Source organism: Anastrepha ludens, chromosome 2, assembly GCF_028408465.1.
Source record: "Anastrepha ludens isolate Willacy chromosome 2, idAnaLude1.1, whole genome shotgun sequence".
NCBI lineage: Eukaryota > Metazoa > Arthropoda > Insecta > Diptera > Tephritidae > Anastrepha > Anastrepha ludens.
In genome coordinates, this window is record NC_071498.1 from 122,322,280 (window position 1) to 122,345,145 (window position 22,866).

The following is a 22,866-nucleotide window of genomic DNA, read 5'->3' on the forward strand; positions in this document are numbered from 1 at the left end:
TGTTTAAAATTACATTTCAAATATATTTGGTTTTTGAAATGCAAGCATTTCCTTTTATTTATTAAAATATATATATTAGTATTTAAAAAAGGTTCCAAAACTTATTTATAAGCACAAGATTATACAGGTTGGTCCAACTGGCATTTGGGATTTGATTCGGCTATAAATTAAAGGCGCCTTAATGTTTATCATTGACTTTTATATTGGAAAGAGTAAGCTGCGTTATATGCAATTTACATAAAGGGCGAGTGGTCCAGTCTAAGACGCTGCAGAACTAAACAGTCTTTTGTGATAAGCCCGCACAGAAAACTGTCGAACTTTCTTCTGAAACTTGGAAGAAAAGACGTTCGGTTGATGGTCGGTATTATTATCCGTTTTATTTGAAAAAGCTTTGAATGTATATAATTGGGCGTGCGTCTTGTTGTTGTTCCACAAATGCGAATGCAAATATTTTTTATGCGGAGCTTTTTCATGGCAGAAATACACTCGGAGGTTTGCTATTACCTGCCGAGGGGCGATCGCAATTAGAAAAAAACTATTTCTTCATTTTGGTGTTTCGTGGAGTTTCGATACTTCCTTCTTCCGAATAGTAGTCACTAGGGCTTGTCGATTTAAAAATCGCTCATTGCCCTGTGAAAATCGTATTCTAGGGATCAAAATAAGAAACTTTGCCGAAGGAACCATACCTCTAAAACGAATTCTGATGTCCCCCAATTTGGGTCGAACTTTTGGGGCAAATTTTGAAAAATCCCACTTTGACCCATTTAGAGTGCTCCAATCGAGTCCAAATGTATGACCGACCCCCACTAACTTTGGACGGCCGATTCACTCATGCCAGTGGCATACCCCCTGGAACTCCCCTGGGGGGTTCCCCATACAATCATTTCAAAATATCACCATTTTTGGCCTTTACATGAGAAAAGAAACTAAAAAGTTCGACCCAAATTGGGGGACATCAGAATTCGTTTTAGAGGTATGGTTCCTTCGGCAAAGTTTCTTATTTTGATCCCTAGATGATTTTCACAGAGCAATGGGCGATTTTTTTGCCTCCCCACAAATCGACCCGGCCTAGTAGTCACGTACCAACTCATTCGGCTACTCGGCCGCCGGCTTTAAATACAATAGGCTTTTTAGTCTGATGAAGTTGAGGAGTTACCATTCTCTCGGTGCTTCTTGGTTCGCCTTTTTCAAATTTCAATTTCAATTTTCAAGCCCTGCTATTAAACAGAGCACACAATTTTATTCAAAGAACTTCCATGGCTGATGTTAGAGTAGCCAATTCGGTGATCCAGCCATAGCCAAATGAATTCGGGTGTGGCCATGTAAAAGTGGTGGGACCGTTCATATGAGACTTCATAAAAGACAAACCATCTGACGTTCGGAGGTGGCATAAAACTGTCTCCGTCGTCAACATCAGGACGCTCACTACATGTTGGAAGATAAGCTTGACCAAATACCTAGTATCTCTAAATATATACAGTATACTTACATATATATAATTCGCTAAAGCCTATTTTTTATCACATTTTTCTTGCCTTCGATACTTATTTCACCAATGATAACTTCAACGCCATGTTTTACGTCTTGAATCATCTCTGGGTGATTGGCGTCAGTTTCGTCCTTAATGGTGCCTCTCAAAGCATAGTCTAGAGGAGTCGTATCGCTGACTTTTAGCGGCAAATTGGCATCACAGTTCCAGTTGAATATCCTACTTTTGAATTTTTTTAATATTTCCCAATTTTTTTTAAGAGATAAGCAAACCATTTTGTGAATGTCTAATCATAAAGTAAATTTCTGAGACATCACGGATGTTATTTCAGCTATAAAAGTGAAATAAATCGATATTTCAAATTCAAAACAGTTGTACCACCCTGTATATATTTTTTATAACATTTTTTACTATATACGAGTATGTATCTATTTGGTAACTACTATTTTTATGCATTTGTATGTGTACACTATGGTAAAATAGCTTCAAACTCACATCGAAAATTTTACTCAAAGAAAAGTTTTAAAAAAAATTCTTTGGTTATCTGGCTGAATACACTGTGCATAAGCATCGACTTTTGTTTTTATTATTCAGGAAAAATTCCATATGCCTGTGAAACTATTGATATGCCCGTGAAACTCGGTCTGCAACAGTACTGTAAAAACCATAGTTTCACGTGCATTTACAATTTTTTCTAGATAACTTTTACTGTAACACAGTGTTATACTCCTTTAAAGACTCAACTAGTCCGGGCTTAAATTGATGTAATATCCGTAAGAAATTTAGAAACGGTTACGAAATACGAATATGGTTAAATGCTACAAAACACAGCGTTAAATAGCTATAGCCGGGTCTTATTGACAAGCTTAGATAAATAAGCTCGAACTATGAACACTTTTTACTCCCTCTTATGAGCTTAATATAAGTATAAGCGCTCTTCTACCATTGATAACGGTGTTAATTTTTCAAAGTAAACAAATCATAATCTGGTGGTGAAGAGGTGACATATCTTCTGTTATCAAATAAACAGTATTTCTGTTGGCTTCATTTTCGATGTACACTTCCTTAGCTGCACCAACGCGCATATGTAAAACTAAGGAGATAAGTATCTACATATGCAAGTATTAATCCACAATTCAATACGTTCATTCGACACTCAGTAGGGCATGAGCGAGAGTATGTACGAATATGTTACATGTATGGCTGACCAAATGACCAATTCAATTGTTAGCATCAATACTTAAACATTGAAATCCATCATTGGCATGTAACAGCATAAAATGCAATCATCCACTAACTGCAGGGATTTCATTGAACTGTGTTGACTTAAATGTATATGTAGAGGTGCACGTTTTTATACAAATTTCTTTCTTTCTTAGCATAACAGTCCTGAGTAGAGCACTGCTTCAGTAACTATCTTCCTCCAGATTTCTCGATCCGTTACTAAGCGCCACCAGTTTTTCACATTCATCTCTTTGACATCATCGATAACTGCAATTTTTTTAGGTTCGTTTTAGTGCTCTTTGTTTTGGCATTCTTTCTGCGTGTCCAACATGAGTTCATTGGGATTTTATGTATTTTATGATGTTTTAGACTGGGATTTTACAATTTGGATTGTACACATTTCACATTCGTCATATTATTGGAATATGTTTTTATATGAAAAAACAACAACAAATTAGTGCTATAAGATATTTTTTAAGTCAAGCAGTTCTAACAGTACAGTGTAGTCTAATGTGATTAATAAAAAAAAAAAAACTATATTTTTTATGAAACCTTCACAAAATTAAAAACAAAAAAATGTTAGAAGTTAAAAAAATATATCTACAATATATATTTACCGCGATTTTTGTTTTAAATTTTTGGTGAGAGAGAGAATAAAAAAAGGTATTAAAATAAAAAAAAAACCCTGATAGTGGTTGGCAACACAGGTAAATATGGTAATAAATAAAGTAAAAAGAAAAATAATATTTATCTCATTTTTTTAACAAAAAACAAATTTAAGGGTTAGCATCAGGAATGATTTGATTTTTTTGTTTGAGACATCCTACTGCTTATACACATATTTGTAAACGGTCCTTCAAAAGACGTTTTCATTCTTTCAGGTTTCTGTATTTTTATTCAAAATACGGGTCTTAAAAATATATGCGAAAAATAAAATCCGACAAACAGGCAAATCATGAACGACTAATTGTTGAGAACGTCGAGATATCGATGTTGCGGGTCGCTCAGCAATACTTTGTGCTACAGCAGCAATATTCTCAACGGAACGGCCAGTCATTGGTCTAACAGTTATTTTTTCTATCCACGACAGAACCAGTTTCTTAAATTTTAAGACGAACCTTTGAATTTACCACCAATGCGGATGATTTTTCCACAAAAAAAACCCACAAATTTTGCCATATGTTTTTCTTGAAGAACGACTGTTTTCATAATAGTTTTAATATTTTGTTATAATTTTGTATATAATAAGAGATAATTTTTTTTTTTTTTTTTTGTAAGTATTTTATTTGCAATCTATCTTAATATAATGATATTCAGCAAATTAGGTCTTATAATCTAATAGCAGCGGTAGTATTTGCACAAATGCAATACTACTTATAAGATTACGATATTTGTTCTAATATTTGATCTTAAATGTATTAAATTTCAATTGTACTAATGAGTTGCTTATCTTCATATAGGAACTTATGTATTTTGTTTTTTATTTAGTGTTGAATAAATAATTTAATTCAGCAAAATTAGAGAAATGGCAAGTCTAAGATATGATTACGCTTCAGTCGTATTGTTTCATTACTTGAGTCTAATAAGCATATAGCATTCGTATTTACATGGTTTGACAGCCGTGCAAGATATCTGCTAGAAAAGTTTGGAATTTCACTCTTTACAAATGGGATATCTAAGTCCTTGTGTATTGCTTCATTTGTGACAAACCAAGGGGCGTTAACAAGAGCACGCAAAGTTTTTGATTGGTAACGTTGCAGGATTTCTATATTCGATTTGCTAGCAGTTCCCCAAAGCTGTATACCGTAGGTCCATACAGGCTTTAAAATAGCTTTATATATATTAGCTTAAGAGATAATGCCAAATACTTAGGTATTCTGCTAGACAGGCGTCTCACGTGGCGATTGCATATACAATAGTATATTTTTTAAGCGAAAAAAACCAGGACTGAAACTTCGTTCACTTTACTGGTTACGTGACAACAAATAAGCATTGCCACTAGGCAAAACAATTCTTAAATCAATATGTCAAAGTATTATTTGGAAATGCTGCAGAGATTCTAGTCAAAGATGCCGGGCATGTGTGCCATTGCGCCATGTACGAAACGAAGCATTGCACCGAGATCTAAATGTTACGGCAATTTATATTATGAGGATACAGCGATGCAGCAGGCGCTTTGTTATTCATTCAAACCCTCGAACAATAAACTTTTTTATAACAACTTCACTTAACGAGAATTAAATAAATGTAAGCCTAATGATTTAATGCAAAAATTTAAAATGTAAAACCGTAAAAACGTATAAAACTATATATGAGTCGTATTACAATATATAAAAAATATATAACTTTAATGCGTTGTTCTCTCGGGTAAAATCGTGTATCTGTCTACTAGATAAACAAAAATAAAGGCAAAGTCTATTAATTAATCACTACTGACATCTAGGCACCACTTTTGAAAGACACATTATACATATTTAGGGACAACAAAATAGGTAAGTAGATAGGTTTAGTGGTTGTCGTTTCACTCCTAGGCCTGCTGTAGGCCCATTGTGATACCACCGGGGCTGTCCCCTCTCCTCCGACTGATCCAGCTTGCAGAACAATTGAAATCGAGAATACCAAAACACGCGCCAAAAACGTTTGCCTTTTCTTGTAGCATAGGGCCGCTGATAGGTATTCTTTTATTTCTCATGGTTTTAAACCACTGAATTAATGCTTCATCAACATTTGTTTGTTGCGATTTTCGAAGCCTCTTCGGTTTCAAAACGTTTGAATTGAACGATTTCTCAATGCGGTTCTTGCTTTTAAAAATCATTGAGATTGTCAAATGACCAACACCAAATTCCTTTGCGAGGGATGAGTTCGATTCTCCATTTTCTAATCTGCATATTACTGCACCTTTCTCCTCAATCGTAAATGCTTTACGGCGTTGAAATGGCATTCTTTTCACAGTATAAACACAAACGAAAAATAGTGCGTGACCTTCAAGCGTCAATTACTCACTGAGTTTCAAAACAAAAACGAGCCACGTGCTGAATGTCGTCGGGAATCAACGAACATTACCGACGGTGTAAACATGATATCGCACCCTAAATACAAAAGGGTCACAACTCAAAATTTTCCAAAACTGAGTTTTTTGCATAAATTAATTCAGAGTATACATTTCTAACTGCTGCAAATATTTCGTTCACATAACTATCTTCTTTAACTGGAAAAATACAGTTATGTCTATTTTTATGTCAAGTGTGTTGCTTTTGCACGATCAACTAAAGAGAATTATTTTTAGTTGCGTAAATGGGCTCAAGAGCAGCTGATTACTTTTATTACACATAAAGAGTTTTATTTTGAGTTCTGCCTCTATAACTGTAAAAAGTGATAAATTTCGTGGTATATTATTTTGCATTGTGCCTCTTTAGTTGTGAAAAGTGAGTTCAATTAGGTTAGGAAACTTATAAAATTAAAACATTTTATCAGTTAAAAAGGCACAACTTAAGATAATATCACTAGTTAATCGAAAAAATTTCAGTTAAAGAGTCATAAATCAAAATTTTGTTTTATTTTCGCAAACATAATATAAAATTGAAAAAAATATAGTAGAACCTTCTTCCATGTTGTATATTTTCATGATGGAACAATATTTTCTTTAAATATATATTACAATAATTTTTACATAAAACGGTTTTCGTCTCTCCTGAAAATCTTAGTATTTTGAGTTGTGACCCTTTTGTATTTAGGGTGCGATATGTACTTTACAATGTAAAGTACTATATCGGTCATTATAACTGGACATACTTTATTAAAAATGAGTCATAATAAGCGACATACACTATAAGAGAAGTCATTATAACCGACTTTTTTTGTAAAGAATTTTATATGAAAACAAAAGTTCGTAGTGTAGTTACGTCATAATAGGCGGTTGGCCAATATAAGCGGAGTCATAATAAACGGATTCTACTGAACTTTACCGATAATTTTTGATTTTTTTTTGCCGACGGTGCTATGAAAAATATGAAAGAAAATGGCTAGTAATGTCAACAAAATGTATTCCAAAAATCAACTGTAATTGGTAATCTCTTGATCTCTCTTAACTCTTTCAGTGGCAGGCGAAAAAGAGGTGCCCCTGCGAAATAATTGGTCGAATTTCACAATTTTACTAGGGTTTGGGAAAATGCTCATAAAAACCAAACCAGGAACAATATTAAATGATTTGAAAAGCCGTATATTAAGGACGAAATGAAAAAGCAATGAGACTGATTTTTCTATATTCATTGAAAATTATATAAATAACAGAGGTATAAAGGATTATAAAGGAAGTAAAAGTATAAAGTCCAGTTCTCTCTTACCAAACGTATTTGCACCTACAAAAAGCGATCTTTTCATCATAATTTTATATGAATCATTTATTACAAAGTATATACTTTGCATTTCCGATCTATTTTGTAACAAGATAAATAAGATTACATAACAAATATAAAAGATATTAAAGAATATTACATAACAAATATAAAAGATTTTAAAGAATATTACATAACACTCCCACAATGCGAATAGTAAAGCGCTATAAGGCGCGGGCCGATACATTGGCATCCGGCGCTAAAACTGACTGGGGTTAAAATTGATTGGGCTGTAAAACCGCTTACCACAAATTATTCTAAAGATGCTGATTAAACAGTTTGAAATTTTTATAAACATTTTTTTGATTTTTGTTTTTAATTTACACTAAGTTTGAAGCTTGGATTTACATGGTTTTTATAGGAGAGTGAACTATGTTTCATAAAAAATTTTTTGAAATTAAATAAGAAACAAAAAGTTGTTAAAATTTGTCAAAAAGTCTAGGCAAAAAGTAGTTATTTAACGCAGTAGTATGTTCGTATGCACATTTATAAACATTTGAGGGATGCAAAGGAAGCGATGGTCAAGGTATACGAGGGGTGCCTTTTATATGTCGGGATTTGGCAACCCTGGTGTTGCAATCTTGACATTTTTTGGCTTTTACGTACTCAGAACGTTTTGAAATACCAGCGCTATTTGTGTTGTTTACAGTAACTTAAAAGATTCATCTCGGTCCAAAAATGGAATTAAATCGTGAACATTTTCGTGCGATTATTTTTTACAACTTTCGACGTGGATTAACTCAGCAACATTGCATGTATGAACTTAATTCATTTTTTGGCGATGAAGCTCCATCAAGGACCAGTGTTTATCGATGGCATGGTGAATTCAATCGTGGTCGTAGTTCACTCCAAGACGAATTTCGTGAAGGTCGTCCAAAATCAGTTGTTGTTCCGAAAACCATTGATGCTGTGCGCGAACTGATATTGCAAGATCGTCATGTGACCTGTCGTGAGATTGAGACAATCTTAGGCAGCATACATTCAATATTGCATAAACATTTGACTGTCAAAAAAATTTGTTCGCGTTGGATCCCACACAATTTGTCAATCGTTCAAAAAAAGGCTCGTGTCGATTGGTCGAAGAAAATGCTCAAAAAATACGATCGCGGGGCTTCGAAACACGCCTATGACATCGTGACAGGTGATGAATCATGGATTTACGCGTATGAGCCCGAAAGTAAACAGCAGTCTACTGTATGGGTGTTTCAAGATGAGCCAAATCCAAAAAAAGTTGTTTGCGCACGAAGCACTTCCAAGCAAATGGTCGCCTGTTTTTTCAGGAAAACTGGGCATGTCGCAACGGTACCACTTGAACAACGTAGAACAGTAAACTCTGAGTGGTACACAACCATTTGTTTGCCAGTTGTCTTCCAAGAAATCAGGAAAACCAATCGCTAAAGGCGGATCACTCTTCACCAGGACAATGCGAGCTCTCACACATCGGGTCAAACAACTGCATTTTTGAGTACCCAAAACATCGAATTAATGGGTCATCCGCCGTATAGTCCTGACTTGGCACCGAATGACTTCTTTTTATTCCCGTACGTAAAAAACAAACTGAGAGGTCAACGTTTTTCGACACCTGAAGAAGCGGTTGCGGCATTCAGAATGCATGTTTTGGAGGTACCTCATTCAGAGTGGCAAAAGTTCAAACAATTCGACAATTGGTTCAAACGCATGCAAAAGTGTATAGATCTTCATGGAGAATATTTTGAAAAACAATAAAGTGATTTTCGATAATTAAAATTTGTTTTTGTTCTCTAATCCCGACATATAAAAGGCACCCCTCGTACTATGCACAGTACGGCGAGAATTATTTTGAGGCTTTCGGGTAATTAAAGCATAGACCTCTTGTATTACACGTGTAACTGCCCAAATCGATGTTGTTTAACGCTTAAGCGTGTAATTATTTACATTTATGTACAAATTAATTCTGATGCTATTCTGGTCATCTGACAGTAAATACATTTCAGCATTACAATGGAGTTGTTACGCAATTTGCATACGTTCAATAGAGAGATAATTGTAAATATTTACCTACATTCATACATACATACATCCATATGTGAATGTAAAGTGATATGCCAAGAGCCGTTTGCCTAATTAGGTCAACGTCTAGCATTTGGAAATAATTTGCGCCTATGTTTCTTGATCGAATTAAATGGTATTTACAAAAAACAATTTGACATTTTATTATGCAAAAGATTCGTTTACGAGCTGTCCCTTAAAAATAATGAAAACAAAGCCTTACGCTAACGCTTCACTGAGATATTTGAAGGATTTAGTTCCTTGGAGGTTGTCATGATCCATATAATGAATGGAGACGATAGTTGTTGTTCAAGTTGCATGAGTCTAAACCTTATTAGTTGCTGCTAATTATATAAGTCAGGCCTTCACTCCGCAAACTCACAACCCTGCAATCCATTTAAGCGGTAAGAGTTATTTTCCCATTGGGTTACTGTTCCTGTTAGTGTCCCACCAGGTAACCAAAAAGAGTTCCTAGATTTAAGGGGTTAGGACTTCTGTGGCGGGAAACTTTTTAAAAGAATATTTTAGGCGTTTTATTGCAAAATGCTAAAATACTATGTAGATAAAGAATGGCAATACAAATTTATCGAAAATTTTACAACGATTTTTACAAAAATTTTAGGTAGGATGCTTAGGGAACATGGGAACGAGGGAGATATTAACATTTTTTCTGATATCCAAACCGCCATTAAGACTCTGATCAAAATTGGTCAACTGCTTTAAGGAGGAGATCAAATCTCTTGAGTGTGGAGGTAACAATTCTCTGATATGGGTTCCAGGACGCAGGTACATAGAGGGAAATGAAACTGCTGATAAGCTTGCCAGGAAAGGGTCTGAATTAGTCTAAGAGACCTCCTATCCGGCCATCGGCACCCTCCAGACTGTTGTTAAAGGGAAATTGCACAACTTATTTCTCAGAAAGGCGCAGGTCAGATGGAGCGATCGGCACACTCGCAGAAAAGCTAGGTTTACCATTTAAGCAACTTTACAGAATCAGTGGGAGCCTTTCAGAGAACGAGACTGTTGAGCACTTTCTCTGTAAATGTTCGGGTTTCGTAGCTAGACGATTAAGGTGACTGTGTGCTCCTTTCTTCGACAGGCTGGAGCAGTGCGCCAACCTAAGTCCAGTCAATCTCGTCCATTATATCAACAAGCCTTGACTGACTGTAGATATCAGCCTATTGGGGAATCAAAATGGTATCAAAACGGCGTTTTTGTGTTATTTGGGGAGCGCCAGAGTGGTACTTAAAGAATTTCACCTACTTACCGAAATATGAAATATTTTTGTTAACAAAGTAGGGCCGAAATATGTATTAGAGAAAGTTCTATTTATGGTGCGATTTTATTCATTTTAGAGCGTACAGTTTTTCTATAGTACAATATATTAAATTATTATATTTAGGCCATCATCCAATACTTTACCGTAAATTTAATCTGCAATTTGTGATGTACGGATCTCAACTGGGTAACGAGAATCTTCATCGTCACTTGTGGTGGTGTGACCTTACAAGAACTGAGAAGAGTTGAAGAGGTAGTATTAGGGCCCTTAAAAAACATTTTTATACATATTTCACGATGATGAATAACCTCAAATATAGTCAAAAAACGGGTTTTCCCCTTTTAAGCCAGAATATATAAAAAAAGACTTACTGAAGCTATGCTGAGGTTGATCATATTCATATTCAGGATGGAAGATTTTCAAGTAATTGCAACTTATATTAAAAAAAACTCATTTCTCGATTAGCTTTTATTTTTAATAAGAGCATAATTTGATCTTCTAACTAAATTTTTTAGTAAAAATAAAAAAAAAATGTTATAAAATAAAATCATATATAATTTAAATTTTTTTTATAAAATAATTTTTTTTTTATAAATATAAAATAAATTTATAAAAAATTTTGTACAGTGTTCAGAAAAGCATATGGTAGACACAACGAGTTTCAGTAAGTTGATTTTCCCACAGGCACATACACACTTTTTACAAAAAATATTAAAAAATATTGCAATGTCGAAAAAACATACAAAAATTTTTATTTTTAAAATATTGTATTAGCTATTAATATTTGATTTCCTGGACATTTTTTATTTGCATACGATTTTAGTTCTATCTAAGTCCCATCAATCTTCCCCATTCCCTTAACAGCTCTGGGTGCCTGTAGATATCTGCCTGTTAAACGTCTCATAGTGATATCAAAACGACCCTGCTTATCTACTTTAGACTTTAGTAAATTAGGTGGTAGTTTTATAAAATAAAAAAAAAAAATCCATAGAGTCCGTGCATTTTTACAAGTCCAAGCACTCAGTAAGTAGACCATTGTACTACACCCGGATAGATATCAGAAGAAAGAATAGAGTTAGGAAAGATAAAAAGTGGATGGTAAAACGGATAAATTAGTTTGAGGTCACTTTTCCACAAATCTCTTCGATTCATTGATGAATTTTAAGAGATTCAGAAGAGGAAGAGTATGAACTTTATCCATACTCAGTATATTGCAACCCAATATCCTAAGTCTAATTCTGGAGAATGCAGGACAGCTACAGAGAAAATGCTCTGCAGTGTCGTCATTCTCAAGACAGGATAGGCATATCGGGTTATCTACGGCCCCCATGGTAGCCATATGCTGACCACAGACGTTGTGCCCTGTGATTACAGCCACCAGTACTCTCAGGTCCTTTCTGCTGAGTTTTAGGAAAAAGGTCGCTATTTTCCTGTTTGGTTCTTTCACAAAGCACTAGGCTACTCTGCACGAGTTCAGCTCAGACCAACGACCTCTGTGGGTAGATCTCAATCCATAGTTGAATCGATGCGGAATTGACACCTAGAAAGGGTTTAGGGCCTAGTGGCATACTTGCAGAGCCTTCATTTGCCAATTTATCAGCTAACTCGTACCCTGTAATCTGGGAAGCTAACGACAGGCACCCGATTGTCCACCGGCTTCGAGAACAGTGTGCCCCGCTTCGGCATACAGTGGCCAATGTTTACTGCATTTCCCCAGACTCCGTTTAACTTGAGCCTGTACGCCGCCTTCAACGCTTCCTTTCGAATTTGAAGATCTAAAGGTTACAAGTTCAGAATGGCGTTAAGGGCATCACCAGATGTCGTGTTCATGGCACCTGTGATACCCAAGCACACACTTCTCTGTAGCCTGTTTAGGGGTTTTACTCTGGAATTATCCATTACTAATATACTTTCCACCACACTTAAGAGGCGTATGTTATAATAGGCCTAATCATTATAAAGTTATTACTGTTTGAATAAAAAGTCGCCTAGGTGAAATTGAAAAATCTGCCATGTAATCATAAAAAGAAAAAAGAATTTTTCGAAGTCGCAAATTACAAGAACGAAAAGAAAAGAAAGAAATTCCCATAAGAATTATTGCAAAACTAAATTTTGCACAGATCAGTCAGTCTGATTTTAAATGGATTGACCCTTTTATGTAAATAAAACATCAATAATTTTTCTTGGCTATCAGTGCCGACTCTATAGTTTACATTTTTTTAAATTTTTTTTTTTTATTTAATCAAAGTGAATCCACTTTCACTTCTGATTTAAATGCAGCTCAGCTAACCAGGTTTTGCTGATTTACCTTATCGTTGAGGCCTTCTCGGCTTGCGAATCCATATTTTGCTTGGCTTTCAGCAAAAATTAAAGAAATTTAACCGACGAACACAAACATTTTTGCCAATTCGTCAATTGAGTCAATGGATATTTGCCTAATGAACAAACAAAGTCATGCATCAGAGGAATATAGACATTTTTGATTCCGTTGTTGTTCTTATCATCAATTTTGGTAATAAATTTGCATACATTTGACTTTCCATGGTTGTCACGGGTATTTCAGCATCAGTTGGTATATAACATTGATTTGAAGCATATGCTCGCATACACGCACGCACACGCACGCACGCATGCAAATGCACCAAACGCATGTCTAATGCCGTCAGTGAGCCAACAACTACGAAAGTACGCAGCAGTGACTGCACCATGGAAAATTCATTGTCTTTCATAATTTTCACCGCATTGACTTCTGCTGCTTTGTTTGTATTTGGTATAACTGAGTGTGTGTGCGTTTTGCATACTTTCCCATTGATGCAGCATTTGGTGCATGTCGCTCTAGTTGATGCGCATTTGAGTTTGGGAGATAATAGATCAGCCAAGGGTAAACTACTATCGATAATGAAGTCACCCATATTTCATGGAGCCGAATTCAAAGTATGTACATAAATACACTCGCATTTATCGAATTAACATACCGATGTGAGTGATGTGTGTACGTTTAAATACGGATGCGTATAAATTTAATGCGCCTATTGTTGTTTGCTTTGTATACTTTATACACTGGGAAACTGTATTCTGTGTAATCATAGTATGATTATTTAAGACGCCTAACCCTTATTTGGTTCTCAAAAAAAAGGCAAACGTAATAACCTCAGAGATGACATTTCATCCATTCAATACTCAATGGGAACATACAGGAAGTACTTGATGTGACTCTCAGTAAGAAACTGGCTGAAAATTTGGTGGCAGGTTAAAAAGTTTCCTCCGAGCCTTCCCTATCAGACCATAGGATCATTCAGTTTGAACTGGGAATAGAAGTCACTCAAGAGAATCTAAGGAGGAACCCCAAGCACACTGGCTAGAATAGTTTAAGAATCTGCTAGATATAAATTTACCTATCATAGGTCAGTCTCGATGACTAAATTACTGCTGCCTGAGACCAAATCAAAACACAAAACCAACACGTCGTGGTGGTCGAGTAGTTCTCTGAGCATTTCTAAAGACGATGCGCGGGCAATTTAATAACTCCAAGCGCACCTTATGCTGAGATGAATACTCTACTGCATATAGCAAGGGATTTAGGAAAGAAAAGAGTGGTAGTTTTAGGAAGTTTTGTGCGGAAATTAGCTCAACCCCAGTTGCGGCAGGAAGATACAAGAAGGCATAGGCGCTGGGATATATGGCGCCAAAAGAAGTGTTCCGTGCCGATGGGTAGTTTTCCAAGTAGAGGCATATGCGATCTGATAATGCCAAATCAACTTAGGCAAGAACTTCCGGAATGAGCTAACTACCCTTCTGAGCGACACTCACGCCACACTTAAGGCCTTGCCATCCGATGAGATTAAGTGCTCAATTGCCCTTGAGTGTATCGAGAAAATGAATCTGCAATGAAAGCGCAATCTACTCTGTTCGAGATTCTGAAATATTTCACAAGTAGGGAGAATCGGGTTTCCTTTAAAAATAGTGAAATTGAATAAAATTGCAATGGAGGGTGTTGAAACACAGAAATCCCTACTGGGATAGCGCAACAGAAAATTCCCACTGGGACAACGCAACACATTACCGGTGCAGACACAGAACCATAGCAGTGCACTGAGTTCACTATACTTAGCGGTAGGTCAGTTTCATCGTTCGATTGGATGTCCCGCTAATCGGGAGCCAATACAAAAGTGCGTGCATAAAAAATGTAATTTCGCCACGACAAACATCACGCCACCACTCGTGGTAGCTGCAGCGAAAATCACACCACCATACATCACCTTTTTCTTTTTCGTCTTCGTCACCCACCATTCTTCGTCATCGCCTACCTACTGCTAAAGGAGTTTTAAAATATTCAGTCTTAGATTGACCGCTCAACACACTTGTTTTCATTCCTCGATTCATCGCTCAACGCACCTGTGCTTTAAAATACATTTGGTTATAACATTAGACAACTTACAAATAAATCAAAATAAAGTTTAATAATTTTTCTAATATAGGGCTAGAAAAACGCTTCTAGCTCCAACAGAGGGTTTTAAGCAAAATAAACATCAAAAATTGAATTTCTTGAATGGTTAATTTGACCTTTGTGCACTTCATTGCTTGTAAGTTTATATACCGCAACTGTCTAGTTCAGAAGTGCCAAATATAATTGACGTACGACACCATTTCCAAAAATTATAAATCTTCTAAAACGATACTCCACTTTTTACATATAACTATTTTCTTCCGAATAATTTACAAAAAGTTAATTAACACTCATAGTTGAATAACTTTATATTGTAATGCAAAAACAATAGCTTATAGGCAGCCTCATCTGTTGATCTCCAGCACATAACAATTGTAGACTAGCCATTTCAAAGCATTTCATCAGGGTATTTAGGCTTTAAAGAAATATTACAAAACTTAAAAAATTTGTACAATTTTGGTACAAGAATTTTTTAAAGAAATTTTCGGCTCTTTTACGGCGAAGCCGATGCCGGAATTCAAAAAATCAATCGAAAGATGAACTGAACTTTTTTTTTCAGAAATCGCAGAAGTCAAAGCCGAAATTCGGTAATTACTTTCTTATACGATTTTCTTGCAATTTACATTTAGGAGCTTTGAAAAAATTTATAGATATATTCCTCGTGGTTCCTAAGAAGAACAAAGTACCGCAACAAACAAGTAAAAGTTGGGTTTATTTAACGCAAGAAATTCTATTTGCCTTCACGAATGGCCTGCTTGTAGCGCTTCTGCTTCAACTAATCGCCCCTACGTGTTGGATGGTCTCCCGCACCTGCGACTTCCTTGTAGTCACCAGTCCAAGGCTGCTTTTGCAATACCTGCATGAGGCTTCCATATCCATTTTCGTCGCCGATTTTCATAATACTCCAGAGGTCACTGTGGTCTGGAAACAGATGAAAGTCGCTAGGGGCCAAATCTGGTGAATACGGAGGATGCTCCAATCAGTCGGAATTTAATTCATGGATTTTAGCCATTGTCAAAATGCTTTTGTGTCACGGTACATTACCCTGATGAAAAGTAATTTTTTTCTTTTGCAAACAGGGACTTTTATCACGAACTTTTTCCTCAAACTGGTCTAGAAGGTTGCAATAACATTCAGATTTTATTGTTTTACTAAATTGCAAGTAATCCACAAACAAAATTCCTTTCTCATTTCAAAAAATTGATGCTAACAACTGCTTGGCCGATTTCTAGACTAAAAGCCGTTCCGGAGCCGAAGAAACAGGTTTAAGCCACGTTCTTGTTTTGATTTAAGATCATGCTGATAGGCCCACGTCTCATTCATAGTGATGAATCGATGCACAAAATTCATTTTATCTTTTCGAAAATACCCTAAATGTTACTAAAAAAGTGTTCTTGTTCCGTTGTTAGCGAATGCAGCACCCACTGTGTACTCAGTTTCCTGAACCCCAATACTACAGTCTTCAAGGAGATGCCTAGGGCTTCTACTAAATCCCTCTCAGTCACTGGACGACATTCCAATAAGATATCCTGTATTTTTTCTACGATTTCTGGTGTAGTTACTGGACGTTGTTTTCGGACGTCCTTGACGTGGATCGTCTTCAATGCGTGTACGACGTTTAAATTCATCAATCCATCTTTTACTGTACTAATTGATGGCGAAAAGTCCTTATACACTTTCAGCATTCGTTCATAAGTTTCCTTTGCTTTTAAACCTTCCGAAAATAAAAACTCAATCCCCGCATGATATTTGATTTTTTCCCTTATAGAAAATGCTGTAACACGTCGATACTAAATCGCTCGTAACCAAAGAATGAATTAACAAATTGAAATGAAATTTCACTTAAGTTCATATGAACGCAGCAATGCCCTGTCTTATCGACCCGAAAAATTTATTGAACAACCTAGTACAGCGCGAGCTTTCGCTATTTGAGTGCGTTTGTCAGCTGCTGAACCCGCCAGCACTATTAACGACGCTTCCGACGCTTCCGACGCTTCGTAGTTAATGCCGCTTATCTCGATGATTCGCCATTCAGTGGCGTTTAGACACATCATCTTTGTTTTTTGCAATGCTAATTTTCAAGCTTGCTTTGGTGCGCAATCGCTGACAGCTTCCATCCTTGACTAGATACGTGTAAATTTGAGTGACAACAAACAACAGTCGTAATTGAAACAATTTACTATGAACATATTTTGAAGACCGATAACTCATGGCGTGCATTAAATGCTTTCAAGGAACTGCGGAATCCTCTGTCTTGCAATATGAGAAAAGGGTATCAAATATTATAGGAGACAATAAAACTAACCACAATGCTGTCCAGGCCTTTTCGTGTTTTGCTGACATCTACTGAAATTTCTGGAGACTTGCTGAAATAATTGTGCCAGAAAATCTTAGCTTTTATCTGGCTTTAACTTTGCAAATAATCTATAAAATTGTACGTCTTGTTAATAACCTTCTCTATTCTACTGCAGTGGCGGCACTGAGTAGTCTTCCCAACTGTCGACCTTCGAAAATGCCTAAACCTTAGATTTCTTATTCTTGAAACTTTTGCTGTTGTCTGTTGCTACCTTCTTCTGAAGAAATATTTGCCCAGAAAATAGACCCTAAGTAGTGCTAGGTAAATAGAAGTTCAAAATAAACAAGACTCTAAAATAGAAACGACAGGAGCTTTGTTCCGATAACTTCTAGTTTATTTATTCAAAATAGTTCCCTCTGACCTCGATACACTATTTTGCGTGATCTAAAAGCTTTTCGAAAGAGACTTTCACGTCATTGACCGTAATCCGGAATGTCCTTCAGGATGTCGATACAAGCCTTTTGGATAGCCTCTACCGACGCAAAACGTTCTCTTTTCCTTGCCAAATGCAATTTTCCAAATAGGTAGAAGTTACAGGGGGCCATATGAAGCGAATACGATGAGTGATTGATGGTTAAAATTCGCTTTCTACTCAAAAAATCAGTCAGAAGAGTGAATTGATGAGATGCTGCATTATCATCACGGTATTCCGGGAGAATTCGATGAATGCGATGCAATAAACGCTTCAAAACGCCAAGATAGAAAATTGCATTGACGATTTGGCTCGTTGGCATGAGCTTCTTGTGGACAATTTCGGTGGAATCGTAAAAACAAATGAGTATCAACTTGATTTTTGACTTCTCCAAATGCGATTTTTTGGGTGTTGGCTCGTCTGGGGCCTTCCATTCGCATCTTTGACGCTTAATTTCAGGTTCATGTTGGATACCCCACGATTCATCACCAAAGGAAGTTCTCGTCTTTTCTCGCCTATTTAGTTAGATCTATCGAATGTAGAATTCTGCGGAATGAAACGTGTACAGACCTTTCGTAAGCCCAAATGATCAGTTAAAATACCATGAAACGATGTTTTGGAGATATTCCACTCCGATTTCATAAATTTCAACGATGATTTCGTTTCATTTTTGATAAATTTATGTACAGTTTCGATGGAGTATTCGGTGATTACTGATTTTGGGGGCCTGTATGTTCATCAAGCATCTCTGAAACGTGTAAACCACTCATGAACTTTAGCACGAGATGGGTAATCAACGCCATACACTTTTTTCATGAATTGAAATAATTCGGTAAAAGTTTTACCAATTTTAAAATAAAATTTGATATTAGCTCTTTGTTCGAAACTCAGTTTTGTACCGATGACACAAACATACTGACACCTTAGATGCAATAACTTCGCTTCCACTCAATCGACTGTCGCCAAGCTTTCACTGGAAGTCAGCTAGGGATGTAACTTCCAACGCACTAACTCATATAAAAATGGAGCCATTAAAAACATTTTTATGATGCCAGCCTTGTTTATTTTGGACTTCATCATAACACTGAAAAACTAAAGATTTAGTGATAATCAAACTCTTATTTTAATGGCTAAAAAAATAATGGTAGTGCCATTTAGTGGTGGTGCAAAATGCTCAACCCTGGCTAGAATTTTAGACGAGTATAAATTAAAACAGTTTATGCATGGATTTTCGATTCCCAGTGGCTTGATTTTTGCGCTCTCAGACAACTATTTTAGTTAATTGTATTTTTGAAATTTTCTTGGTCAATAAAAACAAATAAACTAATAGGACTATGAATAAGTTCGTGCGGTTTTACAACAGATGGCGTAACTTGATTATTATTCCATCGATCCACATTTCCAAACATTCATTGGAGAGCTACTGTCGTAAGGCACAAACGTCAGTATAAGTTTTTTATTTGAAGCGTAAACAACAATATTTTTACCACACTTGAAAATGTCGAATTTCGTGCCAAATAATGTGTTTTTGCGGGGAATTCTTCTTCATTATTTTAATATGAAGAAAAAAGCAGCCGAAAGTCATCGTATCTTGGTGGAAGTTTATGGTGAGCATGCTCTATCTGAGCGAACGTGCCAGAAGTGGTTTGCACGCTTTAAAAGTGGTGATTTTGGCTTGGAAGACGAAGAACGCGAGGGTGCGCCGCCAAAGTTCATGGATACCGAATTGGAGGAATTGCTCGATCAAGATCCGGCTCAAACGCAAGAAGAGGTTGCAAAAACTTTGGGAGTTGATCAATCAACCATTTCCAAACGTTTAAAAGCCATGGGAATGATCCGAAAGGTAGGCCATTGGGTGCCGTATGAATTGAAACCAAGAGACGTTGAACGCCGTTTTATGGCATGCGAACAACTGCTTCAACGGCACAAAAGAAAGGGTTTTTTGCATCGAATTGTGACTGGCGATGAAAAGTGGGTCCATTACGACAATCCAAAACGTCGGGCAACGTATGGATACCCTGGCCATGCTTCAACATCGACGTCGGCGCAGAATATTCATGGCCTGAAGGTTATGCTGTGTATCTGGTGGGACCAGCTGGGTGTTGTGTATTATGAGCTACTGAAACCGAATGAAACGATTACGGGGGATGTCTACCGACGACAATTGATGCGTTTGAGCCGAGCACTGCGAGAAAAACGGCCGCAATACGCCGATAGACACGACAAAGTTATTTTGCAACATGACAATGCTCGGCCACATGTTGCACAAGTGGTCAAAACATACTTAGAAACGCTCAAATGGGATGTCCTACCCCACCCGCCGTATAGTCCAGACCTTGCGCCATCCGATTACTATCTCTTCCGATCGATGCAACATGGCCTGGCTGACCAGCACTTCCGTAATTACGATGAAGTCAAAAAATGGATCGATTCGTGGATTGCGGCAAAACCGACCGAATTTTTCACAAAGGGAATCCGTGAATTGCCAGAAAGATGGTAAAAAGTAGTAGTAAGCGATGGACAATATTTTGAATATTAAATTTGTAACCATTTTACGTCAATAAAGTTTCAAATTTCGAAAAAAAACCGCACGAACTTATTCAATAAATAAATAAAAAATTAAAAAAAAAAAAAAATAAATTTGAGCTTTTCCTATCTAATTTATGGATTCAAAGCTGCAGCTGCGTAAATAACCCAATCCCCGAAGTTACATTTACTTTAACTGACAATAAATATGCTGCGATAAATATGAGAAATAAAATATATTTTGTATTTTCTAACAAAATAAAGCCATAATAAAATTACAAATATTATTTTAGTTAAAATTGCTAGCAAAAAAAAACAAAATTTAAATGACTTTTGGGAGCTGCGTACAGCTGCTGCTCTGTGGAGGATAAGCGACAATGGTTATTTGTAGTATTACTATTTCGAATAAGCCACTCTTGCGATTACAAAGTACGAAATAAACATAAATTCGGCACACACACACACACACATATAGGCTTTGTGACACACCCCAACCAAACTACCAGCCACCCAACCAACCAGTTACAACCGCTAATCCTCCAAATTAAAATGCTTTCACGCCAGTAAATAACGAAATGCGTTTGTATGCCTTTGCTACTGCCGGCAAAATTGTTGATTTTATTATGACGAAATTTCCTACAGTAACCTTCACGCGATTGGCACAATAGCGATGGCCAAATGAGGGTGGGAGGGGTAAGGAGCAGCATATCGTTTCGTAACGGCATATAATTTCACAAAAAATTCAATTTAACAAATTCAAACAAATCACAAAAGCTCGTAGTTTATTTGTAGAGCGACGCGGCACAACGCAGAGTGGCAACAGAAACGATGGCGGCTGGTTGACGCTTGGCTGCTTTGCTTACTTACATTGAGCTGATTTCTGATATGGGCTCGCATACACGACCACTCATATACATACATACATATAAACTCGTGTGCAATGTGTGCGTTCGGGCTTTGTTTACGATGTGGTTTGTGGATGAGTTTGCCTTTGTTACTACACGCACTTAAGCATGTATGCATATGTGTACTTGAGTGTGTGCGATATGTACGTAAGTCGAGGCTTAAATGTAAGTGGCACTTCACTGAAAGTTATGGGTGCGTGTGTGCGTATATGTGTGTGCCGTTAGTGGCGTCACTTAAAATATTCTTGCTTGCTGATGGCGTGCGCTTCAAAATAGGCCTGACAATGTTGATACAACAAAACCAAACATGACCTTACACAAATACAGGCTTGCGTTTACAGTTACCCTGCAGTAAAAATATAACAACTGTTAGAAATAAATTTCGCAGGTCGATAGTCTTAGTAGGTAGTGCCTCTTTTTGTAATATAGTTATTTATAATTATATTTCACTATTAATAAATAAATAAATAAAATTCCGCAACTGGGCTTAGTGAAGTCACAGTCGGTTCTGGATAAGTAAAAGCACCCTTTCGCTGCAAGTTTGCTTCATTTTACTATAGTCAAAGCCGACTTCAAATATAAAGTATGTAATCAGAAACCAGTAAAGGTAAAACAGTAAACCAGTTGGGAGTCTTTCAAAATCATATAAAAGTGTATATTTTTATAATTTCGGGTCGCAAAAGTTGTATCGTAAGAAACTGAACACTCAAAAAATATTTTATTTAGAAAATGTTTCACGTGATTTCGACCTTAGTAAAATGCTGCTAACTTAGTAAGACGTAAAAGCAATTTATAAAAAGGTTAAACTCATTTCAATTAAATGAAGACAATTTTTATTTTCAGCGCCTATTGCACAAAGCCACCATTCCACGCAGCCACTGAGTTCGTAATACGAATTTTAGCATAGAAAATTTTGAGAAATTACCGAAATCTTTTGACATCAATAAGGAGGCAGCTTCTCTGCAATCCTTACAGCTCAAATTCCCTGAAGGCAGTTCAATTGTGCTTGGCTTTTTAGCCTCCAAAAAGCTTTATTTAAATAGTAGATATCAAATATTTCAAAATTATTTATCTTGCCTATCCTGCATCAGGTGACTGCTCTTGATATGCAAAATATAAGCCCAAACCAATTGTTTCAGGTATTGTGAAAACGGGTGTTGTACTAAGCCGTAAACTCATGGAGCGGAAAGTTCCGAGCTTAGAAAGTAGAATATAAATTCGTTTTATAACCGCGCGCTTGGGCCCACAGGTATTATAATTTTGTTCACAATAATTTTGTTCACATAACGGTGGTAGGTAACGGTGCAAAGAGATCGAGTTAGATAGAAACCTGTTCCGCCGTCTGACCACGCGCACGATAACTGGGACAGAATTAATGAATTTCAATAAGCCTAAGTTGACTTATTACTCTTTATTGAAAGTAGTTTGATATTGAAATAACGTCAACAAAAACGACCACTTCGATATAACGGTAATTTTCAAAACGAACAAAAAAAAAGTGTATATCTCTTTTATGAGCGAAGAAAAAATTATTCTAATATTACTTGATCCAAATGATGAACCCAATAAAGAAAATACAATGAAAGGAAAAAAAAATGTTTAACTCGATAGCGACTTGGAAAAACTCGCCCGCAATTGAAATGGAATTTGAAAGAAAAACACCTAGAAATTGGTAACTCCTAAAACAGGACAGACAGACAGAGAGACAGAGACGAAGACAGAGACAGAGAGACAGAGACAGAGAGACAGAGACAAAGACAGAGACAGAAACAGAGACAGAGACATAGACAGAAACAGAGACAGAGA

At 36.4% G+C, this 22,866-nt stretch overlaps 1 protein-coding gene across 1 annotated transcript in view; it reads left to right on the forward strand.

Annotated features, from left to right (window-relative positions):
- Nucleotides 1–22,866, forward strand: part of LOC128854753 (uncharacterized) — a gene marked incomplete at its 5' end in the record, with an annotated part of 196,228 nt that overhangs the window by 69,114 nt on the left and 104,248 nt on the right. The gene's annotated exons all lie outside the window — the stretch shown is intronic.